This window comes from Leopardus geoffroyi, chromosome A1, assembly GCF_018350155.1.
Source record: "Leopardus geoffroyi isolate Oge1 chromosome A1, O.geoffroyi_Oge1_pat1.0, whole genome shotgun sequence".
Classification (NCBI taxonomy): Eukaryota; Metazoa; Chordata; class Mammalia; order Carnivora; family Felidae; genus Leopardus; species Leopardus geoffroyi.
Genome location: NC_059326.1, coordinates 213,982,567 through 214,008,183, shown reverse-complemented (window position 1 = coordinate 214,008,183; position 25,617 = coordinate 213,982,567). Strand labels below are relative to the sequence as shown.

The window sequence follows — 25,617 nt, the reverse complement described above, 5'->3', positions numbered from 1 at the left end:
CCTGGAGTAAGGCCAAGGGCGATTGGCATTGGCTCTCACGGTCCCCTCAAACAGGGGCTCTTGGCTAGTTCTCCCAGGGACCAAACCCTCCACTCCAGGGCCATAGGACTTTGTCTCTGAGGATTTCTCTCGGGAGCTTAACTAGGGGATTTAGCAGCTCTGAGGTGCCAAAAGTTCCCCCCGAAATTCTCGAAATTCCCATACGGGTGTTAAATCAACTTTGCTATCAGAAGAGCCAGAGGCCAAAGGTTTCTTGGTGCGGGTGGTTAGTCCTTTCCCCATCTCCTTTGGCCTCCCCACCCCATTCTTGTATAAGGCAATTGACATTTTTCTTGATGCTATGCAAAAGCGTCTTCAAGTCCCCGAGCTCTTTTTCCACCTAGATGGCGCCCCAAGCCCCGCCATCTGGAAATTCTGAGCTGCCATCTCCCCGGATCCTCTCCTCCCAGGAACCCCGGGTTTCTGAAGACAGCGCACCCGGACTCGGGTTCACCGGGAGAGACACGGCACGCGGTGTGCCTGGCTCTGGGCGGGGGGGGGGAATCCCCGCCCACCCTGTCATTCCTGCAGGGGAATCCCCGCCCCCCGTCCCTGTCACTCCAGGAAGGGAGTTCCCGCCCCTCGAATCTACCAGAGGGAGGGAATCCCCGCCCATCCTGGAGGCTCCGTGAATCCCCAGCGCCGCGCAGCTGGGAGAGCTGGGCGAGGAGCGGGTTCCCAGCGCCGGTGCCTGCCGGCCCCGGGCAGAGGGACGCGGTGGGGCGGCGGCTGCGGGGACCCGGCGAGCCGCGGGCTCCCGGGGTTGAGCCTCCCGCGGCTGAGGGCGGACCGCGGCGCTGCGGCTCCGGGCAGGCGCGGCGGCGACGGCACCGGCAGCGGCGGCGGCGGCTGCGGCGGCAGCAGCAGCGCGGGGACCCGCCGGGCGGCGCCCGGGTCCGGACGCGGGAGCAGCGGGAGGCTCGGCGGAGCCGCGCGCAGGTGAAGCGATGTTCCGACTGCGGCCGGGACGCGGGGCTTTGGACGCGCGGGGGAGGGGCGGTTCGGCACCCCGGAGACCCAGCGAGCCCGGGAAAGTTTAGTGACAAATCCCGGTGCGGGGACCCCAAGCCGGGCGAGGCGGTGAGGAGGGCTCCGAAGCCGGGTCGGGCGGCTCAAACTCCCCTCGTATCCGGCCGGGGGCGGGGAGGACGCGGCCGCGGCGGGAAGAGGGCCCGCGACCGCGGGACAACCCGAGCCGCACTGCTGGGCACACTCAGGACGGGGCCAGGAGCCCCCGCGGGAGCCCGCTCCCGGGGTCTCCGTACCTGGGCCGTCGCCTGGTCCTCTCCTCCAGGGGCGGAGAGGACTCAGGCGCTCCGGCCTCAGGTGCTGCCTTGGGGTCCGTGCTCCCGCGCTCCCTCATCTCTTGCGTGGTCCCTGCCCGGGGAAGAGACGCGCGGGTGGAGGGAATGGAGGGCGCGCGCAAAAAGCAAGGACATCTTTGGGGCAGTATTGGCATCTCCCACGGAGATGGGGAACGTACACATGGGGAAATCCTGCTTTCCCTGTGAAGTCGGGTTCCTCCTGAAATCTGGCCTTGTTCCTTTCCCTCCATCTCTCTCTCTCTCTCTCTCTCTCTCTCTCTCTCTCTCAGGTTTGCGTTGACGTTTTAGGTCTTTGGGTTGCTTGTCTTCCTGCAACGCTAAATTGAGTAGGGGGAGGGTCCAGGGACCCCGGCTGGAGTTTGCCAGAAGCCGGTCCTCAGAGGCCTGATCAATGCAGAGACCTTGATAAGAGACACTGGAGTGTGAAGAGCACACGGTCTGGCACGGGCTGGTCTCAGAGACTGGAATGGCAGGCACGAGGGCATTCCAGAGCCGTGGCCCTGCCGCCCTGCAGGAGGACTGGAGGTGCAGGACTGTTGGGGGAAGGGGCTGCACCCTGTCTCCTGCAGCCTGCCTGGCGTCCGCCTCCCACAGAGGTAGGGGGCTTTGGGTGCATGTGTTTCCCTTGACAAAGCATGATGCAGCTGCTGGAGGTGGTCCCCGAGTGGCTACAGAAAGTGATACTGTGGACCTGCTTTTACAGACCCCCAACACCCCCCTTCAGTGCTGCTAGTCCTTCCTCAGTGGGGTCTTTCATATTCAGCCTGCTCTGGACTTGGGCTCCAGGGGTCTGCTGTTTCTACAGGGCCAGCTTTTCTGGTCTGTGGTGTGTGGGTGGGGGTCAAATAGGTACAGGTTGGCAGGTGTGGTGTGGGAGGGTTGCTTGCTGGGACAGAATAGAATGTCTCAGAACACACCCCTTCCTGTAGGTGGTTGCTCTAGCTTCATCAATTCCTTCTTGCATTAGAATGGGCTTAGAACTGCTGCTTCACTAATAACCACATAGTGGTGTGAGGGTGTATGGGGGCGGGGGTAGACAGGGAAATGTGGGGGGGGGGTGCTGGCAGGGGAAGAATCAGAACCATGTAAAGTATATAAATGTACCTCCCTTGACATAGTTAATATGGTCCTGGAAAAATATTGAATTATACTGTAAATCTCTGTCATTAAAATTGATTTTGCATGCACTTAAGGCAGTTTACTATTTAAGGAAACTTATGATAATTTCTCTATTCATTTCAACCATTTTATTTTTGGAGTACCTGTGGTTTGCTGTGCATAGGCCCTCAGACGTTCCTGGGGATGCGCGGAGGCTCCCTCCTTGCTGTCAGAGTTTCAGTCTGTCGGGAGAAGTGACAGGAAGTATACTGACAGCTTGGATCCAAATCAGTGCGCTGTGTGGTATGTGACAGGCTCCCTGTATTTACTGCATGAAGAGATGATCTGATGAATAAAGTACCTGAAGAGTGGTCCAAAGAAAACAGTTCAGGAGTCCAGAGGAGAAAGAAGTCACTTTAGACCCAAGAGACCCGAAAGGCTCTGTGGAGAACAGAAGAACAGAGGTAGAGAAGCGGTGGGCTGAGAAGTTGATCCTGAGGGCAGATGTGGCCCGAGGGGGATGGTGGAAGAAGAGGCTGGGCTGAGGTTTGGAGGAGCTTTGTTCTGCTGCTGATAGGGAAATATTTGGGATTTTTGAGTAAGGGATTGTCACTTTGTGCAGTAGGGAGATTAATCTGATCTCTGGCAGAAAGAAGACTGAGAGCTGGGGGGGTGAATTGCCCAGTGAGAAGGTTATTGTAATGAGATGGGCGCAGGGGGTAATGGGGGTCTGGCAGCAGCTTGTGGGAAGAAAGGAAACGTTAGTCAGACGTGGCCTTGAAGTATGGGCTTGCTTGCATTTAGAGTGAAGAAGAAGCAAAGATCACCTGCAGGTTCAGAGTGTGAATACACAGGTGACTAAAATGGGGAGCTTAGAGTTTTAACATTCAGCTAACTGGAAATCTGGAGAAATCCTTCCAGACTTCACCTGTCCTCTTCCCACTTCTAATCAGTCTCCGAGGTCTATTGATCACCTCTTCTTGTAAAACCTATCAGTGGCTCCCAGGACCATGGAATAAATTCCAAATTCTATGTGCCTCCTTAGACTTCTTTCCTGCTATGTCTCCCCCCCCCCCCCCCCCCCCCCACCAAACACGAGCTATAGACCCTCCTGACCTGTCTTACTCTCTGCCTCTACAATGCTGATTTTCTGGGGGTGGTAGTAGAAGGAATGAGGTCCTGGAATATCCTTTCTTTCCTGGTCTTCCTGATGAACCACTTCCTACTCGTCAAGATCCAGCTCAGGGGCCTCCTCCTCTGTGATTCTCTGTTTCTCCCTCCCAAGTTGAGCAGTCCTACCTTTGTACCTCACCCTACAGAGCCTGTTGGCACACTGCCCTGGGCCTGTTCCTGTAGGACCTTATCTTATCCATGTCCCGATAAGACCTCCACCAGCCACCCACCAGCTTCCTCCGGGAGAGAGACAGAGGCAACACCCATGACCTTCCCTGCCACCCCTCCCCACCACCAGCTGTATTCGGTGTTGTCCCAATCCTGACTTGGAATCTCCAGGCCTGGTAGGCTGGACAAGATAATATACAGAGCTGCAGATCCTCCCTTGGCCTAGATCATGTGGGCCTCAGTAACTTAGACTATGGTGTGTATGTGTGTGTGGTGGGGTGGGGGTGGGGGTGTCCCTGTTGGAATGTGGCCTCGGGTCTCTCTTCCTGCACCAACCACAAGGGGAGGCATTTCAGGGAAGACGAACCCACAAAAGGTCAGGCAGGACCAAACTCAAAGAAAGGCTGAATCTCTGAACAGGACAGACAGACTTGTTGACTGGACAGTTTTTAACCTCTTTCTTCTGCCCTCAAGAGTATCTCCATAGTGTCACATAGGATGTGACAGGCAAGCCCCTGAGGGAGGTGGGGAGACAGGTAGAGGCAGGAATGTCTGAGAAGGGCCAGCATCCCAGGGGATGGTAGGAAAAGGCCATTGACAAAGACTGAGAACAGTGTCTGTAAAGGATGGTCATGGGAGCCAGGTTCAAGGGACAAAGGAGAGAGGGATTGCCAAGACGTTTGAAGTTGGGGGTATGGACACTGGATCCAGAAGTGTGCCAGGTAAAAATAATCTGGAGAGTATTTTGAGGAGGTGGTAGTGTTGTGGGAAGGTTTATTCGGGAGCGTCCCCAAATCCCCCTCCCAGTCGTGTTTAACAGAGCAGTAGGAGAGAAGGAAGACAAGAGAAGAGATGTTGGGGAGGGAAGAAGCCAGAGATGAACAGGAGCAGGTGCAGGGGAAGGAGAAAGCTGGCCTCTGTCTTCCCGGGAAGGTAGGAGGGAAGCAGAGGTTGGGTGATGGACGCACTGGAGAGGGAGCCTGCAGTGCACCCAGGGAAGTGTGGTCTTGGTAAAACAGGAGAGGCGCCCCCTGCTGGGGCTGGGGCAAGCGGAAGTGCTGCGGATGGCCAGCCGGTGAACCTGGTGCTCAGGCACCAGCCGAGGCAGCCAAGAGGGAAAGGAGGATTTCTGGAATTGGAGTCAGAGACTGTGGCTGGAATCCTAGCAGTGCAGAAAGCTTCTCACTGACCAGGTCTTTGGAAACACTGGAGCCCCCATCTCCTCATGTGCAACCCACTTCGCAGGGTTGTTCTCAGGAAGAACTAGATGCTGAGGTATGTATGCACACCCCTCAGTGACAGTGTCTGCTACCAAGTAGGTCCTTCTGATAGTGTGCTGAGAAATCAATAAGTCTCTTGTCAAAGTCAGTGACAGCGCAGTGAGTGTACAAGGTGGGACTCTTTAGTGGACCCCGCCGAAGCTTGCTTTCAGCTTTGGATGAAAAGCTCTGGACTGCTGGGAGCAGCCTCACCTCCCTGTCTCCTCTTTAAGGAATCTTTCAGGGTGTCTGCCTTTTTATCTGTTGACTTGTTTCAGTGGATAGATCTGTTATTTCCCAACCCTCTCCTTTGCAAAGGTCAGGTTGCCAGGGCTCAAAGCAGGGAGATCCTACGGAGTTTCCTGTCCTCTGTGCTTTGGAAGGGGGATGCATTCAGACTTGCTAATTTCTGCATTGGAGGGAGGGACTTGAGGCCCAGAATGAGCACTTGCCTCATTCGAGTACAACTGGAGCTAGAATCACATCTCTGGTTGCTAGATCTGCGAAACTGTTATCTTCTGTGGCAATAGCGCAAGATGCAGAGTAAAGAGGAATTGAAAGTCTGTGTACCCCCTTGGTTTTATTAATGAATCAGTGATTATGCTTAGTTTCAATAAATATTCTCCTCTATTAGTGAAAAGCAGAGGAAAAGGAGCATTTAATTTGATTTACTAAACCCTCAGTAGGTGTGTGAAAAATTAAATGATATTGGGGGAAATGTGTACAATGTTTTTTAAAGGAGATCAAAGCATAAGAATGTTTTCTCAAATTATTCTTGGTTGATTTTTGTTGTTTTTTTTTTTTATGTCGATGGTCCATATATAGATTGTGTTGTTCTTGGGACCTAAGCATAGGTTGCATATACAATAACAGATCCTTTAGGGCACGTGGGTGGCTCAGTTGGTTAAGCTTCTGACTTCGTCTCAGGTCATAATCTCATGGTTCGTGAGTTCAAGCCCCACATCGGGCTCTGTGCTGACAGCTCAGACCCTGGAGCCTGCTTCAGATTCTGTGTCTCCCCTTCTCTCTGCCATCCCTCCCCTGCTTGTGCTTTCTCTATCTCTCTCTTTCTCAAAAATAAACATTAAAAAATTAAAAAAACAACAACAGATCCTTTTATAATATCCATATGCTAAAAATGGAAAAAAGATGGAATTGGGAAAGAATTAATTTCCCGTGGGTTCTGCAGTTCTGGGCAGAGGCAGGAATGGAAGCCAGGTAGGTCATCGGACTCAGGCTTGAATTGCCTGTGACCTAAAGAGCTCTGCATTCAGTTTATAAATGTGTTCAAGAAAACACTGGGAGCATTTACGGTTTGAAAACTCAATCGTTGAAGAGGCCCTTTGTGGTCTGATAAGGAGGCTGAGCCTGGAGATGGCTTGTTAAGGCACTAAGTGTGCGGAGAAGACACATTTGTCTTTCAAGTCCCTCCAGCTCCGGGAAGAGGCCTGCCCCGGCTTTGGCCTCTCTCTGATGCCAATAGAGCGCCCTTGCCACCCCATATTCTCAATGGGGCCAGGAAACAACCCCTGTTCTCAGAGCGCCTGGCTCTTTCATGCATGCATTACCTGTGTGAATACATTGAGTGAAGGGTGACTAGGCTATTTAACTTGCAGAAATCAGAAACTTAAGAATTAACTCTTTATGAAGTAATCCAGTGAAAGCAGATAGCATTGAATATCTGGCCAATTAAGTTGTGCTTGGATTATTTGTTTTAAGGTTTTAAAGTGTTTCTGTGGCTTGTAAAAACACTCTAGGATATATGAAAAGGTTTTGGAGAAGCAGGGTTTGGGGAACTGATTTTACAGCAAAGAGGACTGGTTTTGCACATACTTGTCACAAGCTTCTGATGAAATGATAGCAAGGAAATAGGGGAAGCAGCCTGAAATGCCTCGCTGTCCACATATTAGGATCAAAAATCACAAGCTCCTATGGATTTGGAACTTCTTGAAAGAGCGCGATCCAATCCTTTGCTTTCAGGTTGAAGTAAATTTAACTCATTTCAGGTAAGATCTGTGGGGTTTTAACAGCCTCCTGAGGAGGGGCTTCCACAGTATATGTGGCCCTTAATAGAATGATTCCCAGACTGTGTCTTTTGAAGTTTTTAGCAAGAGTGGAATTGGGTTTCAGCTGAGCCACTCATGGTGTCCTTTGTATCAACATCTGAACAGTTCTAGTACTTGGCTTTGCATGCGCTAGACTTTAATTCTGGTATTGCCACCAAATTGTCCATACACACTCTGTTGTTCTGGCCTCTGAAGAGTGATCATCTGCTTTGCTAAAAATAAGGACATACTGATACAATCCAGAATAGGACTCCTACCATGAACAGGGGTCCTATGTAGTGCTGTGAAAATCCATAGTCAACCCCCTGACTGAAACCTGCTTGCTGAGGAAGTAGAGGTTGTGCTGGGCAGAGTGGGAGAAGGGGTAAGTTCGGATCATGGTGTAGTCAGTAGAGGGTGGAGGGACTGGGCTGCCTCATGGAGAGTCCCCTGGGCATCCAGCAGAAGCAGGTGGGAAGGGAGCAGGTGGCTGGGAGCTTTGCTTTCTGGGGCCCTGTCTGACTACAGTCCTCCTAACAAGATCTTGAGATACCTAAGGGGAAGACAGAATAAACACCGGCTTTTTTTGTCCCTTTCACCAAAAGCCAGCACTTTGCAGATGCCTATCTAACATGAACCTGCTTGTCCTGCGTACGTGTCCTGGGATGGTACTATAATTCCGATATTCCCCAAGACTGTTTCTGGAGCGGAGAGAGGCCAGTGTGTTTCAGGTTAGTCATAGTATCTTGGGTTGCTACCTACAAGTTTGAATACCCAGTAATGCTCCTCACTCCTGACGCTTATATTTGTGTGCAGGTGATCAAATATAATCACTAATTCTTTTCAAGGGTTTGTGAATGTGTTTTTCTCCACCCATGAGGATGAGAATAGAGCAAAGTTTAATAAAGCAAGATGTCAATAAACTCTTTACATTTCTGTGTGTTGGCCAGTGGACACTTATAAAATGTCTGATTTCAGCTGTGTTTCGGTTGAATTCTCCATCACCCGCCTTTTGGCACAGTGTATTTTATAGAGATTTGGGTAAAACTAGATTGTGCTATATGGGTCTCTTGGTGAAGAAAATTAACTTCCCAGGCTAAAGCAGCCATGCAAATATTATTACAGAATCACTCAGCATACAAAATCAGCATCGTTTTCCTCCACGGTTTTCCAACTGCCCACTCTCTGCCCTGGTCACCCTTATTCCCAATATCATTAGGCTAAAGGAAGAGACAGCTGTCCCCAGAAAATGTGCTCCAAGTGTCCTCATCAGCATGGATTCTCATGAGAGAGCAGGCAATGAGATGCTGTGAGCAGAGAAAGATACGGTAAAAGGTTGCATTAACCCCTCTCTGAACCTACTACTCATCTTCAAAAACCTGAGCAGATGTAAGACTTATTTATTTCTTAATTGGGGAATTCTGGGAGGCAGTGTTCAACAATTTATGGCATCCGACTACCCTTACCCCTTCTGGTCCCTCACCTGCTCAGCTTCTGGGTATCATCTTTATTTTCAGGGTTTCTCAACATGGTCTGTCTTTTCTTCCCGTACTCTTCAGGATCCTGCACAATGTCCAGTACATGGATAAAAATTAAAATTGTTTGGCTGTTCCCTATTTGGCAGGTACTGTTCTAGATGCTTTACACATGTTAACTCACTTAATTCTCCTCATGAGTCCGTGAGGCACACACTATTATTACTCCCCTATTCATTTCCTAGGGCTACTATAACAAATTATCACAAGCTCAGTGGCTCAAAACAATAGAAATATATTCTCTCATAGTTCTGGAGGCCAGAAGTCTGAAATTAAAGCATTGTCAGAGCCATGCTCCCTCTGGATGCCCTGAGGGAGAATCCTTCCTTGTCTCTTCCGGCTTTGGGTAGCTGTTGACATTCCTCCTAGCTGTATCATTACGATCTGTGTCTCCATCTTCACATTGTCTTCTCTGTGTGTCCATGTCTTCTCTTATGTCTGCATGTCTCTATTTTGTGTGTCTCTAATAAGGATACTTGCCACTTAGGGCCACCCAGATAATCTAGGATGATCTCATCTTGAGATCCTCAGTTTAATTACATCTGCAGAAGACTCTTTTGCCATAGAAGGTCACATTCACAACTTCTAGGACATGGACATATCTTTTTAGGGGACATGATTCAACACACTACATTCCCTTTTGCAGATGGAGAAATGGCGTTGCATGTGGTTAAGCAAATTCTCCAAGGTTACAGATAGAGCTGGGATTTAAATAGAGCAATCTGGCTCCAGAGCTTACATTCTTGACCTACCATTACATTCTTTTCTCTACTTCCTCTCATTAACGTGCTCAGTGATTGTTTATGGTATGAATGGATGGTGCGATACATGAGTAGATGGATGGAGAAAATGGTATATATAACAATAATTGGCCAACGTTCTCCTTCCTAGTGTACTGAAAATAGTAACAACTATATTCATTGTTTTATGATGTTGCCCAAGGACTTGACTTTGGGTCTTCTTCTCTAGCTATTCTCCCTCCTAGGGAGATCTTATCTATCTCAAGGCTTTACCTACCACCTATGTGCTGTTGCCTCCCAAATTTATGTCTCTAGCCTCTTCACCGAGTTCCAGACTCATGCACCCCACTGCCAGCTTGACATCTCCACATCTGTGTGTAACCTAGCTTGATCAAAATAGGATCCTTGATATTTTTTTTCAGCTAGTTCTCTCCTCCTCCTCCTATCTCAGTAAATAGCACCACCATCCACCTAAGGACTCATTCCAAAAACCTCAAGACCTTCATTCTTCTTTCCTCACACCAGCAACTAAACCTGTAAGTCCTGTTGGCCCTCCCTCCACCTGCACTAGTTTTCCACTGGGCCTCCTGAGAGTACTCTCGACTCCTAGTCCTCCTCAGACAAGCTAGAGGGGTCTTTTATTCATTCATTCATTTATATTAAAAAAATTTTTTAACATTATTTATTTCTGGGGGGCAGAAAGAGAGAGAGAGAGGATCTGAAGCATGCTCTGCACTGTGAGCATAGAGCCCTATGTAGGGCTCGAACCCACCAACCCTGAGATCATGACCTAAGCCAAAATCATGAGTTAGCCGCTTATAACTGACTGAGCCACCCACGCCCCCCCAGATTTTAAAAACACAAATCAAGTCCTGTCACTTCACAGCTTACAGCGGGGGATTTCTCATCGCCATTTTATACAACCAAGCCCATTGCCCCAACCTGCCTCTCAGATGACCATCTCTGCTACAATTCATTACCCTTTTTCTCTGTGTACAGGCATCCCATCCTTTCCATTCTGGAACATGCAAAGCCATATCCCTACTCTGGTAAGACCCCAGAGAAGGGTCTTACTTCTATCTGGAAGCTGCTGACCCCAGACCTTCATAGGCTTTCTCCTCCCTAACCATATAATCTAAAATGCACACCCCACCCCCACAGGCACTCTATCACATTACTCCTATTCTGTTTGAAATAGTGTTTTGATTTGCCTTTTTATTGGTTGTCTCACGTGTTAGAATGCAAGCGCCATCAAAGCAGGGACCTTGTCTCATTTACTGTATCTTTAGTGCCAACAACAGTGCCTAGTATACAGTAGGTGCTCAATAAACAGCTGTTGAACAGATTTAGCACTGTTCCCAGTTATCCTTATTTTACAGATGATGAAAAGTTGGCTCAAAAAGTTTAAATTATTTGCCTGAGGTAGCACATGTATTAAAAGACTTCGAGCAAGAATTTGAATCCAGATCTCTCTGCCCATGCTCTTAACCATTACTCTATATAGAACCTTGGAGAAGCAAGAACTTCCCAGGATCCCTAAAGTCCCTACAGAGCTCTGAGTTTTCTGATTCACTTTTCTGCTCATAAACTCAGGACACAGATTGGTAAAGCACAGGGAAGAAATATTACTTACTTAGATTCCAAATGTGCTATATCTCTGAAAAGTTGGCCCTGGAGCTTAAACTTGAGAAGCTAAGAAGTTATTTATTTTTTCTCCATTTGGGCATTTAGGCTCATGACTTTTTCTGATCTATCTGGAGACTTAATGGTTTGAGCCCTCTTCCTTGAACCCTTACACGAAGGGCAGAGATGACCATGTCCTTTATGCGTCCTTTATGCAAGGGTGGAATTTGCATTCATAAGAAGCCCTGCGATATTTGTCCTCCTGGTTTTCCTTACACACCAACATTCCCCTAGTTTGGTATTTTCTGCCTCCACATCTCTTCCTAGTTGATAGAACGCTAGGGTGAGAACATAGGTTCCATATTTAGATTGGCTGGTAGCAAGACCCTCTCTATTGGGTCTCACCAAGAGACTGATTCATTTCTCTGGGCCAGCCATGGCAGAGGCCAAAGGATAGGGTCTTGCCAGATATGGGGCTCAAAGGAACTTCTTCCAATGTTGCAGAGTGGGGAGAGTGAGAAGGTGGCTATTTGTTTCCCTCCCTGGAGTTTGAACTCCTTTTAAAAATAAGTTCCATCTTGAGAATTACATCAGCATCCCAATAAGTAAACATCAGACAAAAGCTACTATTTCAGGCAAATAGTAATTGTGAGAATAGCCAAGACCCACAAATGTAGGTTGGGCTTTTATTTGTAGAAAGGGCTATGGTGGCTGATTAGTGTATCTGGCAAATATAACTGCTGTCCTGCAGGAAGGCAGAACTCTGGCTATTTGATATGTCATGAGCTTTGTCTCTGCTGTCTGTCATGAGTGGAGTTTGCTGTGGTAACCAGAGCTTTGCCTGGAGGGTTGTGTGTGTAAAATGTCACTCATTGGCAGTCTCCTTTATTTTTATAATAAACCAAAGAGAGACTGCTCACAGTGCTTGCTAATAGGTAGGTGGGTAGTCATTGTGAAGTCTAGGTTGAATGCTGTGTGCTATTCTGATGTGGGATATCACCACCTACCACTGTTCTCATTTGCTGGATCAAGAAGCACTTCTGTATTTCCTTTGGTAAAATCCATGCTAGAACCTGCATGCTAGGAGAGTTGGATTTAGTTACTTTTTTTTGTTTGTTTATTTGAAAACCTTTTTAAAGTTCATTTATTTGTTTATTCTTAAGTAATTCCTACTGTGGGGCTCGGACTCAGGACCCCAAGATCAAGAGTTGTAGGCTCTTCCAACTGAACCAGCCAGGTGCCCCACACTTACTTATTTTTTGTAAATCTCTCTCAACTACTGTTCCCCATCTGCATCTTGACATAGCATATAAACTTTGCTAACGATGGTGGTCCTGCAGATAGCATGTAGGTGGTTGCCCATAAAATCACTGACAAACATGAGTGCTCAAACATTTGTAGGAGGTCATATTACTGGTTATGCTCAGTTCTCTCCTAGAGCTTAACTTTGTCCTCACTGCTGCAAACTTTTTTTTTCCTTTTTCCATTCAACTAATATTTACTTATCATGTGCCACATAGAAAAGATATATACATTTCATATTCAATGCGTGGGGAATAAAAGTAAATAAAATTCAGATTGCCTTGCATTACCAATCCTGTCAAATTATTTAACTGTCTTTTGGGACAAGGGAGAAACTATGGAGAAAGCATTGCTTTAAGAACATGGTGAGATTCATTAACCCCACTTCTGTTGGAGACTTGGAACTGGCTTGCAAGGCTATCAGGGTCGCTAATGAGGTCCACATTGCTAACTCCAAGGACCAATGCCCAACCTTTTCCTTGCTCCTTCAAAACATTTGATGCACACAGTTAATCCCTTCTTGAAATGCTTACTTGCCTTGACTCTCTGGACGCCATAGTCTATAGGCATTCCTCCTTGCTCACCAGTTTGCATTCCTTCCCAGTTTTCTTGGCTGCCTGTCTTCTCCTTCTTCTTTTAATGCGGAGGTTCCCAGGACTCATTACTTGCACATCTTATCTTTTCTTTCTGTGATTGTTATCTGATGTCAGTCATTCTCCTGGCTTTAAATGCCATCTATAAGCCAAGAATTTGCACCAATATATCTTCATCTTGTACTGCTTACGTATATAATTATCTACCTGAATCTCCATTGTCTAATGGTCATCTCGAACATTAACATCTTTGTTTTTTTTTTTTTTTTGGAGCAGCAGGCAAAAGTTTATTAGAGTATAAGATCAGAAAGTAGGAATAGTAGGAAAGCTCTCTTTACAGAGAGGGGGCATTTGAGAGTGAATGCCTGCGACTCTAGGCAAGGGTCCTTGTTTTATAAGGTTCTGGTCACCTCCCCCGGTGGTCTATGGCCTCGAATATTATCATCTTTTTACATTTACTTATTTTTGAGAGAGAGAGAGAGCAGGGGACAGGCAGAGAGAAGGGGGAATAGAAGATCCGAAGCAGGCACCACGTTGACTGCAGAGAGCCCGATGTGGGGCTCAAACCTAGGAAATGTGAGATCATGACCTGAGCTGAAGTCAGATGTTTAACCAACTGAGCCACCCATGCACCCCTCAAACATTAACATCTAAAATCAAATTCCAGATTCCCACCCCTGTCCCTTCCAGATACTTTGTTTCTGGCTGGTTTTGCAAAATAAGCCCAGAATCTGACCATCGCACACTGCCTCTCCCCTCATCCAAATTGTCCTCATATCTCTGTTGGACTATTTTGAGAATTGGTCAATTGCTATCTCTCCCCTTTTCCCCATAGTCAGTTCTCAACAGAGCAGTCGGAATGAGTATTGTAAACCTAAATCAGATCACGTCACTTCTCTGTTCAGACCTTCCCACTAGCTTCTCGTCGCACTCAGCGTAAAAGCTAAACTCATTATATACCCTTCCCTTTTTGACTTAATCTCTATTACTTTCCCTCTCGCCTCCAGCCACACAGGCATGCTTCTGCCTCAGGGCCGTTGCACCCGCTGTTTCCTCTGCCTGGTGTGTTCCTCTTTCTTGTAGCCCACTGACTTGCTCCCTCACTTCTGTCAAGTCTTGATTTAAATGTCACCTTCCGTGGTGCCACCCTACTCCAGCCTGAGACTTCATATTCCCCTTCTCAGCTTTATTTTCTCTTTAGCACGTTGTCAGTTTTTTAACATATCATATATTTTACTGACTTAATTTGCTTTTCTGCCTGCTCTACTTCATTATAATGTAAAATCTATGAGGGTAGTTTTTTGGAAGGGGGGGGTCTATTTGATTCATGCTTGCATCCTTAACACTTAGAGCAATGCTGGCATACGGTAGGCACTCAGAGAATAATTTGTTGAGAGAATGAAGTAGAATCACTGGTATTTTTAATTTAAAGGCTGATACCCCAGGGATTGTGATGTAATGGGTAGTAGGTGCAGCATAAACATTGGTGTTTTCTGACCCGCACCTCCACCGCCCCTCCCCCTCCCCCCCCGCCCCAGGTGGTTCTCATGTGGAGCCAGGGTTGCAAACCACTCCTTGTTTTTCTCCTTCTTGGGATTTTACCTCTGTGGTGTATGTTTTGTGTTCTTAGAAAATCCATTAGCCTCAAAACTGAAATTGCAGTGGGTGATTTTAGTGAAATTTGTGCTGTGTATAATAGTTTATTAAGTTTTCATACGAGCATCCTATTAGAGTTAATGTAGTGGACATTGATCCCTGCATGACCTGAGCTGAGCTCTGATGGAAGGCACAGACCCCGTATGCAGAGTCAAGTGTTTGTTAATTTCCCAGCTGAGCATCAGGCTTTTCTCTTTATATTTGAGAAGTGAGAGGGATTTGGATCCGACTTAACTTCTTTCGTCTGCGTTAACTATACACGTTTATTCCACACCTCCTACCCAGAAGCCCACCTACCCATTGCTTAAATTCTGCTCACTCCTTAAGACCCAAGTGAAGTCTCATTCCCTTTAAAAAGTGTCTCCCCCGCCCCCCAGCTGGCAGCCTCTTCCAGAAGGTCTGGCACACCTATTGCCTGGCACTTCATTTGGCATCCGTTACATGCTGTTTTGATTGGTGAACCTTTTGGTGAAAGTGGTTTTTTTGTTTTTGTTTTTGTTTTTTTTACTCCCTTAGAAACTAGACTGCAAATTCTCTGAGGTCATTTGGCCATACATTTCACCTCTTTTTGTCCCCAGCAGCAGGCGGTAAACAGATGTTGACGGATTTGCTAAACTATTCCTGTTTAATGTATTGGCAGCTTCTAAGAAGTGTTGCCTAGGGAAAGAGGTGTCACTCTTGGTGTAATTAGGGATTATACCCTTCATAAACACCGTGGCATTTTCCACTCTGAGTTATTGTTCATCTCTGAGCTCCATGTTTCTCATCATATGGTTTTCTCTTAAGTGACTAAATACTTAGTTTGTGAGATTTAAAATCCCAGGATTTCAGTACCCTCTTTGAAAATGATGTATTCAAGAAAGCTCAGAAACAACCATATTTGGCTTTATTTTCAAAATGAGATTCAAGGAAATAAATTTAGACTGCCTTGTAAGGTTGCTGGGAGGAAGCTCCAAGATAGAGCAAAGGGGGGCCCCATATAGGGCCCCTCTCTCATTTGGAGTAGTTACTTTTCTATTATAGTCTCATTATTTAGCTAACATTCTTCATTTCAACCGCCTGGGAGATCAGGTAACCTGATATACTGGAGTAGGAGGAAGGTTTAGAAACTGAGTTCTTAACACCTTTGTGGCCTTTTGAAGCTCTAGGCTTGGGGAAAAGTGATGTCATGGTGAGACAGGAAATGTTATAAAGTCGTAAAATGTCATAAACCAATTTCCATCTGGTCGTAGGTGTATAAGACATGGTAAAGAAAAGCACATTGTGTTTTTATCCAGTGGGGGTAAGGTTACTACACCAGTACATCATGGGAAAGCTGTTGACATAGTGTATCTGGACTTTTCAGCAAGGTGTTTGGGTGATCCCTTGTGAGATCTTTGTAGGCAAGATGGAGAAATGTGGACTGCACGGTAGCAGATTTGGTGATGTGTAGCTGACTGGCTAAATGCTGTGCAAAGGGGTTGAAGGATTGGTGTCCATTTAGAGACAGAATTCTAGTAATGACAGTCAGACACAGTTCTGCCATTGGATTTATCCTTCTCCTGTTCAACATTTTTCTTGCCAACTTGAATAAAGATATGGATGACATGTTTATCCCATTTGCTTATGACCCAGATCTGGAAAGCACTGTGACCTCATTTCACACCAGTATCAGAATCTAGACTTATAGGATAGGCCAAGTCTTGCAAGAGTCAGCCAAGGGGCTCAAGTGAAGGTCCTGTACTTATGCCTGAAAAAACCAACTGCATTTATTATAGGATGGACCTGCTTTAACAGAGCTCTCTGTGTAAATGATTTAGGCAGTTCATTTGACTCTACCATCAGTTTGCATCAGCACTGGGGTGTGACTGTTAAATAGACCCAGAAACAGAGTGTTGACCCTCTCTACTAGGCCCACACATCCGGATTATTGTGTGCTGTTCTGGGCAACACATGGTACCAAGCAACATATCCCAAAGCAAGGGCCCAAAATGGGGGAGTTAGTAGGAGAAACTTGCAGGAAAGGCAAATTTCCTTCTTCCCCTGTGGACCACAGCTTTATCCACTCCTTTGCCAATACCCTAAACTTCCTTATCTCCTTTCCTTTTGCTCTCCCCATCCTTCAAAATACCTACTCCAAGTAAGTTCAGCCACCTCCATTTTCTGCCCTGTCTCCAGGCTGCCAAGCATTTATATGAATGAAAAAACCTACCCATCTATTGAGTTGGGGCACCTGCAGAATAATGGTCTCTAAAAACTCATCAGCCTGTCTGCCTGATAGTCTCTTTAGAGGATCCCACTCACCTTCCCCATCATTCCCTCACCAATGTCTAACTCCTCCCTGCTCCCTTCAACTCCTACCTCGGGATTTGCTCCCTCCAAGCTAAGGAGCTTAATGTTTTCTTCACAGAGACAATCACTAGCAGCTCCCTCAGTTCTGCTCCCTCACAAACCACCTACTTCCACATCCAGTCTGTGTTGTTTCTTCACTTCCTGCCTCTGAGAGAACTCACCCCACCTCCCCCATCCCCAGGGCTCAGGAGACTGTTTATTCTTGTGTCCTTAATGATCAGTTTATTCTTGTGGCCTCAATGATTCTTGATCAGTATCCCCATTCCCCTCTGTTTTAAACCTCTCCTGTCCGTAAGTGTTTTCCCTCCACCATGTGCATACCTCACCCCTTTTTAATTAAGACCCCTGCACCCTCATGTCCTTAAAAACCAAATTACCTGAAAACTTGGTCTGTATCGGCTATTTTCACTTCTTTAATCTCTCATTAATTCCTCAATGGACTGTGCAGTCTGATTTCCATTCCCAGCGCTCCACTGAAATTCCCTTGCCATGATCACCAATGGGCCTCTGCATCTATATTCGATGGAAACTCTTCAGTACTTAATTCAGCTGACACTCTGACCAGTTCCTCCTTTACGATACAGTCTCCAGCTCCTCTGACACTACTTGTCTCCCGGTTTTCTTCCTGCCTCTTTAACAAGCACTTAGTTTTAATCTCTCTGAGCTTCCTCTCTATAGAGCCCTTTAATATACATTTGCTACCACTTTTATCCCCCTTTACTTTTTTCATTAGATTTTATACTTTGCCTCTTAAACTTTGATGTTCTCATTCGCCGCCACCCCTCCGACCTATGTTCTGATCACTCCAAAATCTGTACCTTTAGCCCCAACGCCCCTCCTGAGCTTTGGACTCACACATCCACTGTCAACCTACCATCTCCATCTGGGCGACCCTCAGCCACTCCAAAGCAATACATTCCAAACTGAACTCATCACCTTCCTTCCCCATACAGACCTCCTCTTCCTCTTCTGTTCCCTATCTCGGCCAATGGCACCCCCCTCAACCAGCCTCCCAAACAAGAAGCCTGGGCCCATGCCTCATTTCTCTGTGCTTCTGTTACTTGTACACAGGAGGTTTGCGACTACAATCCATTGGATGGCCAAATAAAGTATTTCGATGGCTTTCTTTTTTTTTTTTTTTTTTTTTTTTTTTTTTTTAATTTTTTTTTTCAACGTTTATTTATTTTTGGGACAGAGAGAGACAGAACATGAACGGGGGAGGGGCAGAGAGAGAGGGAGACACAGAATCAGAAACAGGCTCCAGGCTCTGAGCCATCAGCCCAGAGCCTGACGCGGGGCTCGAACTCACGGACCGCGAGATCGTGACCTGGCTGAAGTCGGACGCTTAACCGACTGCGCCACCCAGGCGCCCCATTCGATGGCTTTCTTATGCAGAAATATCATCATTTCTGGTGCAGAAGCCAAAACAAGGACCAAAGCACTGACATTAAGGGAAAGATATTCAGCTTCATGCTAGGAATGTTTTTGTAACCATTGTAGTCTCAGCGTGGCAAGGACTGCCTTGAGAGGTAGTAAGTTTCCCTTCACTGTGAACGTCAAGCACAGGCTGCAGAGCTGATGTTGCAAAATTTGGCTGGGTGAATTCTAATGCCTTTACCAACTAATAAGCCCCTCCTATATATTTTGTCCACATCATCTCATTTATGCTTCCTAATAGATTATTAGCCCCATGTTATGGATGAGAAGCCAGGAGCTTGGAGGGTCAAGTAATTTTCCTGAAGTAAAACAATCAGTATTAGGGCCAGGCCTCCAAAGCAGACCTGGTGTCCCTAAGTCTCGCTGTTTTTGTTAAACCACTGCCTTCTATTCAGCATTGGAAACAGACTTCAATTCGATAGAGAATAGTATAGTCAGCTGTATACCTTCACTGGTATAGGTAGACCTTTGAGGATAAGAGAAAGGAGCAATTCTTGGAATCAGACTTTAAATAAATACATTTGGAGCTTAAGTTCTTCTTAAACATGTCCCCATATTTGCTGGTATATTACCCTTCCTCTCCATTTCTATGGGTAGTTTATTATTATTATAATAAGCAATTCTAATAAAATGTAATTTTCTTCATGGGGCACTACTTCCATTTTCCACATTATAAGCCATTCTAAGTAATTAATGAAATGCAGGTCCCAGCATCAAAGGTGATGGATGCTAATGGGTTTTCTTTTACAAACTTGAAAGAAAAGGAGATACCCCCTGTTGCAGAGATGGGGTGGGGCAGGGTAGGATTGGCTTCAAGTATAGAGAGAATATATAAGCCAATTATCTACCTCATTTTCATTGTTGCCTCTAATACATTGTGCTGAAAGGAACCAGAGGTCTGATTAAAATAGCAGATAAACATCAAAATGGGAGGCAGTCAGTCTAAGGTAGCACTTGGGTGGGAGGAAGGAGTTTGAGGGGGTAACTGAGTGAAGGATCTGAAGTCCAAGCTGTAGAGACTGTACTTGCAGATGAACTGTGATGGTTATTTATCGTCCTGGATAGTGGCCATTCCCAGAACCCTGAGTTATCCTCTTACACGCTTGAAGGTATGTGATTACTTCTCCATCTTTCACCTGATCCATCTTTTCACTGCATTCAAACAGCGAGTATTCATTGTTTGAATACTCAGACAGCATTCTTAGTCTTCGGGCTTGAGGGTTAGGTAAGTCTCAAGGAGTTAAAAGCCAACAATAATTCTCCATCCTTAGGACAGATAGAATACCCAGCTCCTCTGTCAGTCCTTTTTTCCAAGAGGCAAAAATGTAAACGCTGTCAGTACGGCAGGTGCAGAGCAGGATTGGGAAGGAGTGTGGCAGCAGCGAAGAGTGACAGGTCAGCAGCCGACACTCGGTTCTGGTCTAGATACTGCCACCATCTAGCCGTGGTAGCTAGCATCTTTAGGTCCCGCTTTCTCCACACATAGAGCGAAGCAATTGTGTTTAATGACTCTTAAAGTCTCTTTTATCTCTAAGAGGAAAATGTCCTGATACACAGTCATGGCTCAGTAATGCACACATTGCTGATTACTTGAGAACGGATCATCCCGTTCCTGCCTCTCACTACCGGAGACCAACTCACGTCTGCTGTGCCTTGGACCTTACGTTCTGTCCTAAGCGAATAAATTCCTCTAAATTAAGCTACCCATAAAAAAATACCCTGTTTCTGTTAGGAGTAAGTTCCATGAATATGAAAAAGACTTGCAAGACATGAAAAATTCAGTTTTACTTCCACTGACAGTTACTTCTTCTGCGGACTGTTAGAGATCATCTATTTTAATCTCATGTTTTATAAATGAACAAATCTAGGCCCAGAGAGGTGGGGCAGCTTTGTTTCTTCTTCTTCTTCTTCTTCTTTTTTTTTTTTTGTAATGGTGTGTTTTTAAAAATAGTGTCTATTTATTTATTTTGAGAGAGAGAGAGGGAGAGAGAGTAAGCAGGGGAGGGGGAGAGAGAGGGAGACAGAGGATCCCAAGCAGACTCCACACTGTCAGCACAGAACCCGATGTGGGGCTTGAACTCACAAACCATGATATCATGACCTGAACTGAAATCAAGATTCAGATGCTTAACCTACTGAGCCACCCAGGTGCCCTGAGGTGGGGCAGTTTTCTAAGTCCACACAGCAAAGACTCTTCTGTAGGACTTTTCCCCCACTGCCCAAAATGTCAAGATGCAGGTACTTGGCAATCGGTGTTTAAAAGCAAACTATAGTTTCATGTCCAAGAGAGTTATTTTTAAACAGGAGGCTATTTCACCTAGAAAATTTTTTAAGGGAAAAAAATAATAAACAAGTGCACTAGATTTGTCCTTTTAAGCCAATTTAAGAAGTGTGCCTTCTCTGTGCTGTTGAAATTGGCAATCCGACATCTTGCAGACAGACTGTTCTGGTCTACTTGGTTCGTTGTTATCCCAAATGCAAATCTGACTCACGGGTGAGATCATGAGAAATCTGGACTATTTTTCTTGATGACTTTTTCTTTCCTAGTCCAATTTTCTTTTGCGGTATTTGGCCCTGTATGTTACCCATGCTGGGGAACAGAATCTTGAAAGGGTTGTTCCTAGGATAGTCTCTGCTGTCATATGAATCTCCAAACAGCCAGGCAGGTTTTGGCCACGAACTGTATGTGGCTTTGGTGTTGTGCCACCAAACTCGGGTTGTGTGTGTGCAGGTATCTGTGTGTGTGTGTGTGTGTGTGTGTGCTGGCTTTATGGCAAAACAGGAAGATTTTTGTTTACTGGGATTTGAGGGATTCTGGGAAGGCCCTCCTTCTAATCAAATGGAGTATTTTCATTCAACAGTTGTCTATTTAATATCCACCTTTTGCTATGTGCTGGCGATATTATGGGAACTCCTACCATCTAGAGAAGGTAACCTATAATTAAATAAGTAAACATTACCTAGTCTGTGTATTAGGGTAATGTTAGCTGCTGTGACAATTAAGCCCCCGAGTTGTAGTGGCTTCACATAACACAAAATTATTTCTCCCTCACATAACAGCCAAGTGCAATAATAGTTCATGGTCAGCAGGTAGTTCTCCATGGGGTGACTTAGGGCTGCATTCTCTTTCCATGTTGTGTCCCCACAGTTTTCTAGGGCTGCAGTGTATTCTGCCTCCAAGGGGTAGAAGGGAGAAGGCATGTTTAGTTCTGAAATGCCTTGGTTTGAAAGTGGCACGTATCTCTTAGCACATTTCTTTGGTGAGCACTAACTATGGAGCCCCACCTGGAGGCAGAGGGGACTGGGAGTGTAGTCCATGGTGAGTGTACACTTTGGAAGGGAGCATATGGGATTCTGGTGTTTGTCTGGCCGTCCCTGCTACTGTCTGGTAAGCAGTTTACGGGGGCAGGGCACTGAGGAGGCACAGAGGGAGGCACCTGACCAGATGGGGTGCGGGAGTCATCACTGGGCTGGCTTCCTTTCCCTCCCAAGCTTGACTTCAGGTCTCCATTGTGCCATTCTGTGTCTCTCACAAAAGCTCTTTCCTCTCTCTAGAACTTTCCTCCCCCCTCACCTTGCCCTTCCCCTGGCTAACTCACTATTCCATCAGGTACAGACTTGCAGTGCCTTTCTCCAGGAAGCCTTTCCTGGACCCACAGGCCGTGTGGCTGTGTGTGTTCTGGGTTATATGAAGACAGAGCAAGAAGATTATTATTTATTGGAATTTGATTGCCCACAGGAATGCACTCCTGCTAATCAAATGGGAGTTTTATAGGGTATAAATTTCAGGGGGTCAAGGAGCATTTAGGTAAAAAGAGAGAGGGATAAGAAAGGCATAAAATGATGAGGGTGTGAGGAAGGGACCTTTACAACCTCCCAAGAGCTTGGAGATGAGAGCAGGAACCCTTTGGAGGTGGAGAGAGCACCGGGCACCCAGGCCACTTTAGCTTTAGAACCTATGCTTCTAATAATAGTGACTTTCAGGAGTTCTCAGGAGTACTTTTCTAGAGAATACATGAGAAAATTTTGCAAATGCTTGTGGATAAGGAGTGGGACACCCAGCCAGGGCAGAGGCTCTCCCTGGGGAAGCATCCCCTGTGACCAGGAGGAAGAGATGGTTATCCAACTGGCCTCAGTCTCCAGGTGGAAGCCGGAGGGTGTGCTGAACCTCCCAGGGTTGGAGCCATCGTGGAATGTATCTTCCTGTTCCAACAGGCCCAGGACCTTCTAAAGGAACATGGGGTTTTAATTTTTTGGATATAAGAAATGAGCATGTTTCTCCTGCAGCTGAACTTATCTCCTTATTCAAAAAAATATTTTCTTACTAATTGTTTTTAATGATCTCAAGGAAAAGTGCCTTTTGTGATTATCTTGACAAGTTCATACATGCAAGAGGCCTGCTGATCCTGCATTTACGAGGTGATGGCTGCTTTTACTGTTTAGGTTACCATTAGAGTGACCTAAAAATAGACCGGTGAGCTGGGTGCTCAGAAAAAAGTTGGCAGGATGGTTTAGGAGGGATTAACCCCACTGGCTCTCCACAGAGTGTTCTCCATTTGTCTGTTCTTCCCCACTGTAGCTCAAAGTCTTGGTTTTGGGAAGCCTGGGAGACTATACTATGGGAGAATAGTCATAGATGCAGAAACTGAAGGCAAGGAATGAAAGGGATGGGGCAGAAGTTTAAGGTGGAGCAGTACTGAAGAGCAGCCTTTCAGGAGCCTGCAGACTCAGCCTCCCAGGCGGGGCACTGTGTTTCGTGTGACCTCTCAGCCTGAGAGCAGACGATCAGCCGATCAGCCGATCAGCACAAATTCAGGGAGCAGCCGTATGCACTCTTCTGGCAGTAGAGAGGTAGCGGTGAGCAAGGCCTTCGAAACCTCAGCCCCACGTAGCGCTTACATTTTAGGAGAGGCAAGGACAGACAGGAAACAAGGGAACTAACGAGTATGCAGTATAACTTCAGGAACCTAATGCTTCTCGTAGAAAAACAGCGCAGGTACAGGGGCTGCGGAGTCATGGAGGGGCCTGGTTAGAGAGTATGGCCAGGGAAGGCTGCTCTGGGAGAGTGACCGTTGAGCAGAGGCCTGGAACACGAGCCAGCCAGGCGCCGATGTGAGGGAGGAAGGAGCAAGTATAAGGCCCTCAGGGAGGAAGAGGGGCAGGGGCAGGGGGGCCCGGAGTGTGGCATGTGCGCAGCAGGCCTGCCGCGGTCCCGCCTGTCGGTTTGCCCGCCTGTCGGTTTGCCAGTCGCTGCCGGCTCGCCAGGAAGGGTCGTCTGGACCACCAGACGGCAGGAGGCAGTGTGGGTGATGATACTTGAGAAAAGTTGGACCACTGCTCGAGGAAGGTGAGGGAGGTGTGCAGAGAGGAAGTTCTCTAACCAACTGACTTCATCGTCACCGCACTCTAGTCTCTAGTACATGCAGACGTGTAGGTCTGGTTTCCAATCTGTACAGGAATTTGCTTTTTGGTAAAAAAGGAGATGATGAATAAATACAAACCACCTTGTGTGCCCCCTTTGGAGAAAGCCATCCTTGTCCCTCAAAACCCCGGTGCGTTCCCGCCTGCCCTGTGAGAAGGTTCTGACGTGGAGCAGAGAACTTTGGGTCTAATTGTCCATCGTAAAGCAACTTTGACCATTGCCTGCAAAACTCCTCAGATACAACCAGTGAACAGCAGCTCTGTTGCCACTAAATTCTTTGAAATCTTCTGCTGTTGTTGGGTTTTTATGACACATTTGCATGTCAAGATCATTTGGGTTTTGGAGTTTAGGTCTCCTGCTGTTCCTGATGTCATAAACGGATGGTAATAACCGGGAGGGGATTACATTCTGGGGCTGCAAGTAGATGAGCTTTAAAAAACATCAATCTTATTTGCAGGCAAATATAGCTAATGATAGGCTGGAGAAAAAATATTTCAAAATCTGCAATGAATGCTTGGTGATCTCCAGAGGGCCTGCTTTTTAATGAAGTGTAGTAGAGAATGAAGGATAAGGGGAAAAAGGTAGAAATAGCATCTCAGGAGTTTCTTGGGAATTTGTGTGTGGGGGGTTGTTTTTTATTTTTTTAAATGTTCACTTATTTTGAGACGGGGGGAGGAAGGAAGGGGGGGGGGAGAGAGAGAGAGAGACTGAGAGAGACTGAGACCCAAGCAGGCTCCAACTATCTGCCCTGACACGGGGCTTGGTATCATAAACCATGAGATCATGACCTGAGCTGAAGTCGAGTCGGATGCTTAACCAACTGAGCCACCCAAGGGCCCCTTGTTTTGTTTTTTAAATAAAAATAAAACCAGCCTAACCAAGACAAGGGAGCAATGTTGGAATCCCCCAGCCTTGGGAGACTGGGGCTGAGCAGCACTCCGCCCACCTACGCTCCCTGTTCTGTTCTGACCTCCAGGTGTGGAGTGGCTCCTGCCACCCTTTCCTGGAGTCATTTCATCTTCAGGTGAAGGCCTGGAAGAGGCCTTAAAAATAATCTGTTACTAATCGAGGGGTGCCTGGCTGGCCCCATTGGTAGAACATGTGATTCTTGACCTCAGGGTTGTGAGTTCAAGTCCCACATTGGGTGTAGAGGTTACATACATACATACATTATACATAAATCTTAGAAAGAAAGAAAGAAAGAAAGAAAAGAAGGGAGAGAGAGAGGGAGAAAAGGAAGGAAGGAAGGAAGAAAGAATCTAGTACTAATTCAAGTTTTACAAGTAGGGCCCACAAATATCAGACAGGTTGACTTTCCTGAGTTCACACAGCTTCTGAGTAACACAGGTAGGATTAAAGAACAGTAAAAATTATTAGGAGTTTTTTTATTTTTTATTTTTTATTTTTTATTATTTAAGCAGGCTCCATGCCCCGCATAGAGCCCAATGCAGAACCTAATGTGGCCTTAAACTCATGACCCTGTGGTGACTTGAAGACTTGAACTGAGATCAAGAGTTGGACCCCTAATGGACGGACCTACCCAGGAACCCCAGGAGTTTTTGCAGGCTTTTTACATGTTCCTTTCGGATAATCATTTCATTCATTCATGCAGTAACTGATCGTTGAGTGTCTGTTATGTACTAGACACTCGTCATCTGAACAAACATGAGCACAGCCTTAAACAGGCAATACAATAGTAATGGTAACGATAATGATGTTGAGGCTGTTTATTGAGGGTTTATGCTTGGCCAGGACTATACTAAATCCTTTAATAAATCCTTTATCTTATTAAATCCTCCCCACAACCCGGCAAACAGGTACTATTATTATTCCCCTTTGACAGGTGACCAAACTGAGGCTCAGGACACTTA

General features: G+C 46.5%; 1 protein-coding gene across 4 annotated transcripts in view; it reads left to right on the top strand.

Annotated features, from left to right (window-relative positions):
* Positions 1–865: 865 nt before the first annotated feature.
* PDZD2 (PDZ domain containing 2) overlaps positions 866–25,617 on the top strand; it is a 368,370-nt gene continuing 343,618 nt past the window's right edge. For 3 of the 4 annotated variants that reach the window (XM_045440968.1, XM_045440958.1, XM_045440936.1), the window contains exon 1: positions 866–978. The gene's annotated coding sequence lies outside the window, so the exon portion shown is untranslated. The remainder of the gene's footprint in view (positions 979–25,617) is intronic. The other variant, XM_045440947.1, reaches the window with a different exon arrangement.